Genomic DNA, 12,736 nt, shown 5'->3' with positions numbered 1-12,736 from the left:
GCCCCTAGGCTCTGGTTATTAACTTGAGCCTAATTAACCATGAGGAGTCCTTTTTGGCAGGTATATTCTTCTCAGGATCAACATCGTCTTATTTATTTCTCACAGGGATAGTCCCAGAGCTCATTCCCATCACCCTGCCTGTCCTGCCGGGAGGACTGAGGGGCAGGCCAGGGAAGGGCCTGGGCTAGCATTAGGGGAGAGCCAGGTCAAGAACGGATCCTCGCTGAGGGGGTCAGGTAAGGTCCTGGCCTGGAGTGGCAAGGCCCTGGGCTCCACAGAGCAGCTGAGAAGTGAGCCATAGGATTAGGACAGCTGAAAGTGAAAGCCCCTGCTGGCAAAAACTGGTGCAACCCCATGCCAAACCCCATCAGCCAGTGAGGAGAAGTGGGCTCCAGTCAGACCTCCTAACACCTGGACAGCTGCGGACACCCACGGGGTCCCTGTCCATCCCTGCCGTGCAAACTGCCAGCGCGCAGCGTCGGCCAGCTCAGCGATGTCCTTCCCTGTTGGACCAGATGTGAGTTGGCAGCTGTCCCTTCAGTTCCATGGTTAATTTTCCCTTCTTCCAGGCCTGTGTTTGCTAGTCAAACTCCACAAAACATGTAGCCTCTGGCTCCTTCTCTTCCAAAGCTGACTTCCTCCCCGAAGTGCCCCAGCTTGGCAATCCTGGGAGCCGCATTAGTGAACGACATGGTGTGGCTGGGAATTTCCCAGCATCATGGTGACGAAGGCTGCCCACTGACCAAAGCAGGTCCCTCTCCTCCGTTCATCCAACAACCGGAGTGTGGCACACTATCCCAGGTTCCACCATGCAAGCTGGACTGACCGGGAACACACAAAAGGAACAGCCTGCCGAAACCGGTTTGGCTCCGTGGATAGCGCATCAGCCTGTGGACTAACAGGTCCAAGGTTCGATTCCGGTCAAGGACATGTGCCTTAGTTGTGGCACATCCCTAGTAGGGGGTGTGCAAGAGGCAGCTGATCAATGATTCTCTCTCATCGATGTTTCTAGCTCTCTATCCCTCTCTCTTCCTCTCTGTAAAAAATCAATAAACTATATATTTTTAAAAAAGGAACAGCTCGTTAGGGAGCCAGACAACATTCACAGCAGCAGCGCGGTGAGAGGGCTACCGGTGCCGGGGAGCCCTGCGCGCCTGAGAGGCAGGAGGAAGCCCCACCTGGAAGGCCAGCGGTGACTTGGCCTGCAGGACCAGGGATAAGCATTCAGGCAGAGTGAACTCCAGTCCCAAAGAGCGAGCCACAGCCCACGACCTGCCAAGACTGAATCACTTGGTGTGGCTGGAGTCCAGGGAGGATCTCCAGGAGGCAAGGGTGGGGCTGGAGGGAGGAAGGGGACAGGACCAGATATTGGAGGTGGGTTGGCAGCCTGTAAGAGCTCATAGCAGAACTGCACAGAGTTTAAACTGGGAGAAGGCGCATCAGATCTGCATATCAGAACAATGACTTCGCAGCCCTGTAAATGGAAAAGGCACAGGGGATCCAGGAGGAAGGGGCAGCAGTGGAGACAGAGAAGAAAGGTGTGAAAGAGATTAAGAGCCTATTAAGACTTGATGACCTCCGGGGTGGATGTGGAAGACAGGATGGTCAGGTTTCCAGCTCAGGTGACAGTGGTGCTAGAGTTTGGATGTGGATCAGAAGCGGCAGCACAGGGAGTGGGGAGGAGGCCAGCTCACACTGGCACCTGCTTACTTGGTGCATGCAAATCCCAAAGTGATCCCTAATCAGAGGGCACATGCAGGAAGGTGTCTGTGAAGCATTATCCTATGATAAAAGGTCTGAGACCAGCTCAGTGGCTAACAGCTGTCCACCCACCTGGCAAATATTTTGGAACACATACTTTGCCCAGGATGCAGTAAAACAGGTGGTAGTCTACCTTGTGGAGTCCACACTCTAATGGGGTAGGGGTAGTGTTGGAAAGTGGTAAGCGCTGTGGTGGGGAGGGGGGTATAAAATGAGCAGAGTCATGGGCAAACAAAGTGAGGTGGACAGGAGGTGCAGTGGCCTGTGATTTTACATGGGGGTCAGAGTGGGTAAGTCGAGGTGGGCAGAGCCGTGAAGAGACCAGGAGGACCAGCTTCTGTGTGTTTGCTCGTTTGTTTTAATGGGAGGGAAAGTCACAGTGTGTTGATAAGCCAGGGGAACCGTCTGAACTGGAAGAGGGAAGGAGGTGGCACAAGGGATGGAGTCTAGTGCTCCGGGGGGCAGTCACCACAGGCCTGGGGAGAAGGTGCAGCACGTGGGCACTGGTGCAGGTGGGCAGCTGGAAGGAGGAGTTGCTTTCATCTGATGGCTTATTTTCTATATAAACAGGAAGCAGTTCAGCAGCTGAAACCTGGGACAGAGAGGGAGTGCCGGGGTCGGAGGAGAGAGGAGGATGGGTGCTTGACCAGGCTAAAGAGCCATGATCTTCGGGGGAAGAGCTGACTGAAGTCAGTGACACTGCAGAGACCACGTGCCACCTTCCCTGCAACATACTTTCTATCTCAGCTTACCACCGGCCAAGGTAGGTATCAACAGCCCCAACGGCCTGGTGAGGAGCCCGAGGCCCAGAGAGGCTTCCGAACCTTTTGGAGGACTCTGAGCCAGGAAAGATGGCTCTTCAGATCCCAGAACCAGCCCACGGGACCCTAAGGGTCACAGCGCACTGCCTCCACACAAAGTGCACAAGAAAAGCCAGCCACTGGTTTGCCGATGTTAACAGGAATCCGTTCCTATTGCAGAAGATTTGGAACATACCTTCCTCTGTGCATGTTTTTCAGTCAGCTGAAATTCTGCTAGGAATCTACTTTTATACCATGCCTCCATTAAAACAGACTGTAGTATTGCAATTTCCATAAAAGTGAGTACGTATGATTTTAACTGCTGTGTGTAGGTTTTTGCTGGGAGCACTCAGCAAGGGAACTGGTGGGGCAGTGGAGCCAGAGGAAACCAAAACGGTAAGTGAGACCTTCCCGCATGCCTCGGGAAGTACTTATAACCCATCACATGAGTCTCTTGCACATTTAAGCTAGGACCTCACATGGTTGGGATTGTGGCAAGAAACGAACAAAAAAAAGGGAAGCAAATTCATTTCAAAATCCAATGCTGTAACCAATTACAAGTGCTCAGCTCACAGAAGGCCCTCGCCAAATATTTGATGAATGTTTGCTAAATGTTTATCTTAGATAAACACTGAGTTTTAAGTTTTATGGTAAGCCTTACTACAATTCTACCAGGCAAGTATTTCTAAATATTTTCTAAATTAAGTGCAAAAATTTTAAATGACATACAACTTCATGCTAAGTCACGTGATAAACCTTATCACAAGTAATATACATATTAAGGTATTAAAATCCATACTACTCCCTCCATTCTCTAAGATGTGGGTGCGGAACCTTTTTTCTGCCAAGGGCCATTTGGATATTTATAACATCATTCTCAGGTCATGCAAAATTATCAACTTAAAATTAGGCTGCTATATTTCGTCAAACATTTAATTAACTCACTCCTAATGCAGGGCCGGACCAAATGATTTCACGGGCCTCTTCGACCCACGGGCCAGACGATCCCCACCCCTGCTCTAAGAGGTATTCCTCACTATAATTCTGCCCCATGGACCACACTTACTTATACAGTGAAACTTAGAAAGCATCTCTGTAAGTCAGCATTTTCTAGCAATTCTCACAAGAACAGAGTAAATTCAGAACGGGCCAGTTTCTAGCTGAATAAGTTTCTAAGCAGCTGCACTGAAAAGCCTTGCAGAATTCACAGATGTACTAACATGCAGACTAGTAAGAGGCTCAGACACGGTCATCAACACATTTGTGGCAACCACACACAAATTTAGGTTAGCACCTTTTATCTGTCATATTCAGAGTAACAGTACAGGGGCTCTTCTGAGATTGGGGGCAGGGGGAATGCAAGCAGACTTCAGCCAAATTTGGATGTTGAGGGAGGCACGAGGAGGAAGTGGGCTGTGGTTAGAACCACCTGGTTCCCATCTGGGTTGTTCTACAAATTCCCTGTGTGACTTGAGCTTCGCCTCTGAGCCTGCTTTCTTACACCAGGATTTCCATACCCGTTCAGAATTGTAACGATGTCTCCTCTGTGGAGGCATTTTTATTTCATTGCCTTTCAGGAATGATAGAATCCCACTAAATGGGACTTCAAGGAAGAAGCTAGTAAGTGAGGATTCCAACCTAGGTCTCTCACCTCCAGAACTGAGCTCTGGCCCTTAGACCGTGAAGTACATCCCCTACTCAGGCTAGCAATAGGTCTGGATCATTCCATAAGGCCATTCCTGGTTTGGAGAAATCTCGAGTGCCCAGCTCATAGGGAAGATGCCCATGGAGATGACTGATAGTCTGTGGGATTTCCCTCAGTGGCTTCCTGAGATTAGAGTATCACTCAGGGGAAACGATATAACTGAAACTTTTCTACCCTCTGTCAAGAGGAGTTACTCAGATTTACAGAGGTATTTCCCTATGATCTGTCACCAGTGCTTATGATGACAGAGAGAAACCAAGGTAAACGTGAACTTGTTACCAGTCACAGAGTACTGAATGTGGTGACAACTGGGCATCTTCTTTGGTTGGTGCAAGCAAATGACCACTGCCACGTTGAGATGGAGAGGTCACTTCCTAGGGTAAGGGACTTGTGAACCACTCGAAAGCCTTTGCACGGCCAAATGACTTCACGGGCCTCTACGATCCCCACCCCTGCTCTAAGAGGTATTCCTCACTGTCATTCTGCCCCATGGACCACACTTACTCATGCAATGAAACCTAGAAAGCCTCTCTGTAAGTCAGCATTTCCTAGTAATGGTGTTTTTTACAGGGCCCTTGCAGGCCCGTGGGGTCATGGTCTCCTTCCCTCGGCCATTATTCTATTTTGCATCAACACCCAGAACTCAGCTCTCCTGCAGGTGCAGAGGAAGCAGGAAACCAAGGCTGTGAGGAGGTGCTTCAGGAAGCCCGGGGCAAGGATCCTCAGGAAGGAGAGAAGCCACCTCTGCTACAAGGACCCCTCTTCTCTTCCCCCCTCCCTTCTCCTCCTCTCAGGTCCCTCCATCCTCTCCTTGCCAGGCCCACCCTGCCCTCCCTCCTTGGCCGTGTGTTGGCTCCTACCTTCTGCCTGCACTGTGGTCATGGCTAACGTCAGTGAGCTGCCCCTGGGTGGGGAGAGGGAGCCTGAGGACTGAGCTGGGAAAAGACCCCTTATGCTCCAGCAGAAGACAGGCTATGGCCAACCACATGAATGAACGGTGGAGGAGAAAGCCAAGGGGGAAGAGCCATCTCAGGTGGGGTGACCAGGGAGGAACTGGGCAGGGCCAGTTCAGAATGCAGCCTCACAATCCTGCCCTACCATGAAGATTCTCAGGTTCTGAGCCTGGAGTCCTGCTACTAGGAAGAGGCTCAGTGCCGCTTACCACATTTCACTCTGGGAGCTGGAGAGGTTCAGGAAATTGCCTGTTTAATTCCACTGCCAAGGCAATTCCTGATAAAAACCATAACCATGAGAGGGACTGTAGGGCCAAGGAGGCGAGAATAAAATATGACAGGCACCAAAGACAAAGTCCCATAGTAAGGTATTTCCTATGCCCATGACTAGGCAAGAATGGCCCCCTTGATTCCAGGAACCAAGCCCCCCTCAAATGAGACCATCATTCATTAGTTCACTTTTGTGGGTCACTTTCCTTCCTTTCCTAGGACAAGTTCCTTCCGCTGTTCCAAAGTAGACCTAACAGAAAGGGAAATGCAGTTCTATACCTCTGCCAGGAGGAAGGGGGTACCAGGTGCTGTGCCTACAGGTATGCAGGTCCAGAACAGCAAGAAAAGCAAGGGCTTTCGGGAGGAGCCCAGCAAGGTCCACTCTGTCCAGGCCATTCCCTATGTTCATGACTAGTAGTACTTTCTTCCTTTTTTTTTTTTTTTTTTTTTAATATATTTTATTGATTTTTTACAGAGAGGAAGAGAGAGGGATAGAGAGTTAGAAACATCGATGAGAGAGAAACATCGATCAGCTGCCTCTTGCACACCCCCTATTGGGGATATGCCTGCAATTGAGGTACATGCCCTTGACCGGAATCGAACCCGGGACCTTTCAGTCCGCAGGCTGATGCTCTATCCACTGAGCCAAACCGGTTTCGGCTCATTGATGTTTCTCTCTATCATTCTCCCTTCCTCTCTATAAAAAAAAAAAAAAAAAAGTCTTGCTTGGTAATATTACATAACCCACCTTTGGGATTTTATGATTGGCTAGCCTAGTCTTGTCACTGCAAAATAGTGATTTAATTAGCATTATTAAAAATGTATGTTTGCATTCTTAGTACTGTATTAAAATGAGCAAGACCATTTATGAATATGTCACCAAGAAATGAAGGATTGCATCTTCGTGGTCTGTCTTCTCTTGAGGACATCTGGGTGTGCATTGCCTGGTAACTCACTCTGACCTGCTCATTATCCAGCTTTTGTGTGTGAGCACTGGGCTAGGCACCCATGGTTCTCAGGAGTAACCACCAATGCTGACAGTTCCTGCTCATTCTGGGGCCACCACTGACTTTGTTTATTGGTCTCATGCATTCACCCGTTTCTACTTACACAGACAGAAACACTTTATAATCTGGGAAAACAACATACCCAAATATTAGCAATCTCCTGCTGTATTAGTTTTCTAAGCTACACCACAAATTACCAACAGATTTAGCAACTTAAAACAATGCTCATTTATTATCTCAGTTTCCATGGGTCAGGAGTCAGCACAGCTTATTTAGCTAGTCCTCCCCATAGGGTCTCACAAAGGAGTCGGCCAGGCTGCGTTCTCACCTGAAAGTAGGAGTGGGGAGGAATCTGCTGTCAGCCCCGTTCAATCCTGTTGGCAGGATTCAGTTCCTTACAGCTGAGGATTGAGGGCCCCAGCTTTTTAAAAAAATATATTTTATTTATTTTTTACAGAGAGGAAGGGAGAGAGATAGAGAGCTAAAAACGTCGATGAGAGAGAAACATCGACCAGCTGCCTCTTGCACACCCGCAACCAAGGTAAGTGCCCTTGACCGGAATCAAACCTGGGACCTTTCAGTCCGCAGACCGACGCTCTACCACTGAGGCAAACCGGTTTCGGTGGGCCCCAGCTTCTTGTGCGCTGTTGCCTGCCCTCTGAACCTAAAGGTCTGTGGTCCCCTGTCCTGTGGCCCTCCCCAGAGGCTGCTCACAACACAGCTGTTTGCTTCTGCAAGGCCAGCAGGAGTTTCTAGCCTCAAAAAGAGCTGCATCCCTCTTTAAAAGGGCTCTCACCTAATTAAACCAAGTTCATCCAGGATATCCTCCCTTTCAATTACCTCAATGTGCAATTTTGTGAATACAGTGTGGTGTGGTCGCAGTAACAGGTCACTGTTTTGTTCAGATCCTTTGTGTGAAAGAAACTTAATTCAAAGTCACTGATATGAATACCAGTAATATGTGAGCTTGCTGGGTGCCAGGCACTGATGTAAGGGCTGTGCACACATCTTCTCACTTCATCTCTCAGCCATCCCAGAGAGGTAGGCAGGTGATGGTGTTCCTAAAGTTAGGATGGAGAAGAACAAAAAAAGACTATGTGACTGATGGAAGGTCGGGCACAGTGCTCCTAGAGGCTGGAACTGTCACTGCTCCCTCCTTCCCTCCTGGATCTCGCTCCTTGCCAAGATGCAGACAGACTTTTCCCCTGATTGTGATGACTGGGGAGGCCTCACGTGGGTCAGCTCTACTAGGAGAAAAGGCAGAAGCCTCTGATTCATCCTGATGGCTTTGTGCAGTCCTACATCTAACCTGGAACCTATCTTGTGAGGGAATGGCATTCATGGACCGGCTTAGTCTGGAGATGTGGGTTGTTATGAGTTACAGATTTACATCCCCCCTCTCAAATTCCTAAATTGAAATCCTAATCCCAATGGATGCAATTTGGAGACGGGGCTTTTGGGAGGTAATTAAGTCATGATGAGAGTACTTCCTTTATAAGGTATGTGACAGCTGCAGCCCCCTCCCCTGTGAGGATCTAGCAAGTCAGGAAGTAGGCTGTCACCGGACAGCAGAGCTACTGCAGCCTTCACCTTGGGCTTCCCAGTCTCCAGAACAGTGAGAAATACTTGTTGGGTAAGCCACCCAGCCTATGGTGCTCTTGTTTCAGCAGCCAGAGCAGACCAAGACCCATGGTATGAGTGAGGGCTCAGCGAGGCAAAGGGTGGTTCCTTAGAGGAAAATTAGGGTATTAGCAGGAGGATGAGTGGCTGCCAAACTGCAGAAACGTTAGTCTGCAGGTAGGAAGACCTGGATTCTGTTCTGGCTGTGACTTTCGTAGACATTTTTCCTCTGGCCTCAATTTCCACATTAGAGGCATTGAATTAGCTCTCCAAGGTCCCTGCAGTGCTCAGGTGGTGTGACAAAGTTCAATACCAATTTTCCTGAATTCAGGGTCTGGCACAGCAGACCTGGGGATCCTTCCCCAACCCCCACTACTTCACTCCCCACCCCTAGTCCTTTCAGACTTTGCAGAGTTGACTTTCTGCAATTGTTGTCAGAAGTTCTATGTTTTTCTGCCTTTACAACTGATAATCCTCATTCTCATTTCAGCCTTTTTGTTGTTGTTAATCTTCATCTGAGGATACTTTTCCATTGGTTTTTTTACAGAGAGTGGAAGGAAGTGAGAGAGACAAAGAGAGAGAAATCGACAGGTGAGACACATGGATTGGTTGCCTCCCACATGTGCCCTGACCAGGGCCAGGGATCAAGCCTGCATCCGGATGCAGGCTTGAACAGAATTGAACCTGGGACCCTTCAATCTGTGACCCTTCCGTCTGTGGGCCAACGCTCTATCCACTGAGCAAAACTGGCTAGGGCCAATTTCTGCTTTTTTAAACTTTCATTTCTTGTTTTTCTCCATCCTAACCCTGCCACTTCTCTTTCAGGCCAGGTACAGGGGATTCAAATCCCAGCTCCATCACTTACTATGTCACTCAGCCTCTGAGCCTGTGTCCTCATCTGTAAAATGGGACTAACACCTCACCTGCCTCTTTGGGTCAAAGGGAGGGTGAAGTGAGAAAGTACATGTCCAGCACTGCCAATGGTGCCTGGCATCCAGTGGGCACTCACATATCACTAATATTATGACCTCTGTTTCTCTGGGATTGGGATACTTGGCCATGTATATCACTGCTTAATCAGAGTTCCAAAAACACTGGCTTCAGCACCACTCCAAATGAATAGCTGTTTTCAGGATAACGGACATTACTGTATATATCTCCAGTGTTTGGGACAGAGAGTGATGGCTAGACTGATGCCACGCTGGGTGGGCTGGAGTCCAGGGTCAGCCACAGGAAAGAGCTCTGGCTTTTCCTCACCAGGCTCTGCCTCCCATGTAGCCTCGTTTCTGTCACAGCGCCCATGAACCTTCAGCCTCCGCCTTGGCAGAATTCACTGCTGCAGGCCCTCCTCTACTTCATCAGACTCCTAGGATTCCCCTCCAAGCCCCACTGTCCCACATGTCCTAGCGACCTTCCTTCTTCCGCTGTCCATTCTCATTCAGCCTTACATCAAAGGTAACTCTTCCCGAACCCCAGGAGAATGGCCCAGGCCCTGCCCTCATACTCCAGGTTCTCCTCTCTAACCCCCGCACATGCTGCACTGTCATTGTTTTCTCGGTTGTCTTCCTGACCACACTGTGAGCTCGCTGAAGGAGTCACTTTCTTACTCACATTGGAATTTCCAGGGTTTAATAACTGCTTAACACATAAAAGGTACTCAGTCTCTATTAGCAGAATGAACAAGTCTCCCTCTATTCCCCAAATAACAGCAAAGTCATGCACTGAAAAGCATTTGGAAGAGCTTGAGCCAAGAGGGCAGAGATTCCCAGAGCTGGCCTGCACACGTGTCTGCCTGTCTCCACCTCCTCCCCCACTGCCACAAGTTAAACAGAGGCAGTTAGGTCGTTCCTCAGCTCTTTCTGATGGTGTAATCTTTGTTAACCACGGTCCATTTTTAACTTTTTCTATAGAAACTATCATTTGCTGGGAGTAAACTCTTCATCACAAGTGATTCATGGTATCTTCACTTTGATTCTGCTTACAGTCATCCTTCCCTTTGCAAAGCCAATGAGCCAACCTCCAGTGCTCTGAGTCTGGTGCTCCTTGCCCCTTGCCCTTGGCTGCCCCCTCTCACCACTCAGCCAGGCACGCCCAGCTCCCAGGGTCACATTGTGTCCGTAGCTCCTTCCTTACACTCTGCTCATTAATTTCAACACTTGTTTCTCCTTGTGATACTAAGGTGGTAGGTAGATGAAGCAGCTAAAAATGTGATCATTCCCTCCCTCCCTTCGATCTTTGGCAAAGGAAAACTTGCAGAAACTGTAGAAAAGTACAACTAGAAGTTCATGTGCACGTCCTAATTCACATATCTAAATACAGGCGGCAATACTACCTTGAAGAGAACTAGTGTTTTTGTTTCTAAGAAAAAAAAAAATCCCTAACACCTAAATCACAAACAAGGGGCTAAGCCTGGAAGTCAATGATAATCACTAAGAAACTCAGCTGTCTGCCCTCCTGCTGGTTATACAAAGTCATGCAAACATGGCCAAGGTAAGAGTTCATTCCACACATGTTTACAGAGTGCTTGCTATATGCTGGGTTCTACGCTAGCACTGTTGGGAGTTCTCATTGGCCAAGAGACCTTCTCACCTGGAGCGGAAAAGGTTCAATGGGGGAGATGGAGAGTTAGAGGGAAGGGGAGACTGAAACCCATTGGGGTTTATGTGTGACTATTAGGGGTGAAGGAGGATAAACTGATGTCAATAGCAAAGTACAAGGGTCAGAGTAGAAAAAAGAGAGCCCAGGTTAATTTGTTGAACATAAACTATGCCCCAGGAGAAAAGTAATGCTTGCACTCAGACCTTCCGTTAAGCCCTGACATATCTGTACCAGGAGGCACATGGGTCTCTGTATGTACCCGGTGGACCAGAACCCTCTCACACGGGACCTGCCTTCCACTGCTCGGTGCATTACTCTGCACTCATCACGTACCGGCCACTGGCTGACAACAGTGTGAGGCATTTCTACTGGCAGCAAACTCAACAGTAGAAGGAACATACTATATATTTTGACTCCAGAAATGTAACTTGTCAAACAAACCAATTGTACCTAACATGTCTTCCCTTGTGTTTTACAGTCATTTACACACATGAAGCTTATTATTAACCTGCTTCCGAGGGATGTTTTCTATCCGAAAGCCCACAGCTGTCTTCCCAGCCCAGAAGCAGAGCCCCGCTGACTGCCACCACAGCGGGATCTGCCCTGGGTAGGAACCAATGAAGCAGGCCCCAGCTCAGCTGCGATGGGCTCCCCACAGCCTCCCGGAGCACAGGGCACTGAGGATGGATGCCACTGGCCGGCCGTAGGTGTGAAAGCTGGGCCCAGACCCGGCTCCTCCGTATGTTCTCCACACCACACCAGAAGCCATCAGTCTGCTAGTACAATGGCCAGAATCGGAACTAGCAAAGAAGTGCTAACAACTCTTCCCCTAGAAGAAAAGCATAAGAGAACTGTACAGGCACTTCAGATGCTAGAGGAGACGTAAACCTAGGTACTAAGGCCACTCTAATTACAGGACTAAGTGTGAAGCAAAACAAACCTTCTAGAACATACACCATTCCTAACACCTTGAGAAGGATTTCTACAAAAAAAAAAAAAAAAGTAAAAAGCACCAACCTTAAAAGAAAGATACAATTCAACTACTTTAAAATAACAAACTTCTCTTTATAGGACACCATTTCATTAAGAGGGTAAAGAGGCAGGAGGAGATCATGTGCAACACCCATCCCAACACGGAGCGGGGAACCAGGAGACAGAGACATCAAAGGGGGGTGGGGCAGGGACGTGAAGAGACACTTAAAAAAAAAGGAGGAAATACAAATGGCCCACAAACTTATGAAAGAGCGACCTCGTTAGTAAGCAGGGAAACGCAGATTAAACCCACAAGGAGATAGCCTCCAGGGCGGCGAGTGGAAGGGGTGAGGCCGGGGATACAGCGGGGCGTTTCCTAGAGGAGGTGAGGGGACAGCCACGCCAGCGGCCATGCCACCCCGGGAGCCCCTCTCCCAGCGGAGCGCCAGGGCGCCCTCCAGGGGCCGTCCGCAGCCGGCCCGCCACGCACCTGACTCGCGCCGGCTCTCCTCCCTCCTCGGCCCGCACCAGCCTCCCTCCTCGGCCTGCTCGTGGGCCGGGTCCAGCGGTCTGGCCGGGTGGGGGGTGAGGGACCTGAGGGGAGCGGGCCGGGTGGGGGGTGAGGGACCTGAGGGGAGCGGGCCGGGAAGGGGGTGAGGGACCTGAGGGGAGCGGGCCGGGAAGGAGGAGGGACCTGAGGGGAGCGGAAGGACAGACCTGAGGGGAGCGGGCCGGGAAGGGGGTGAGGGACCTGAGGGGAGCGGGCCGGGGAAGGAGACAGACCTGAGGGGAGCGGGCCGGGAAGGAGGACGGACCTGAGGGGAGCGGGCCGGGAAGGAGGACGGACCTGAGGGGAGCGGGCCGGGAAGGAGGACGGACCTGAGGGGAGCGGGCCGGGAAGGAGACAGACCTGAGGGGAGCGGGCCGGGAAGGAGGAGGACGGACCTGAGGGGAGCGGGCCGGGAAGGAGGACAGACCTGAGGGGAGCGGGCGGGAAGGAGGAGGGACCTGAGGGGAGCGGGCGGGAAGGAGGACGGACCTGAGGGGAGC

Source organism: Pipistrellus hanaki (assembly GCF_964339955.1).
Source record: "Pipistrellus hanaki genome assembly, chromosome: 5".
Classification (NCBI taxonomy): Eukaryota; Metazoa; Chordata; class Mammalia; order Chiroptera; family Vespertilionidae; genus Pipistrellus; species Pipistrellus hanaki.
This window is presented reverse-complemented; position numbering follows the sequence as displayed.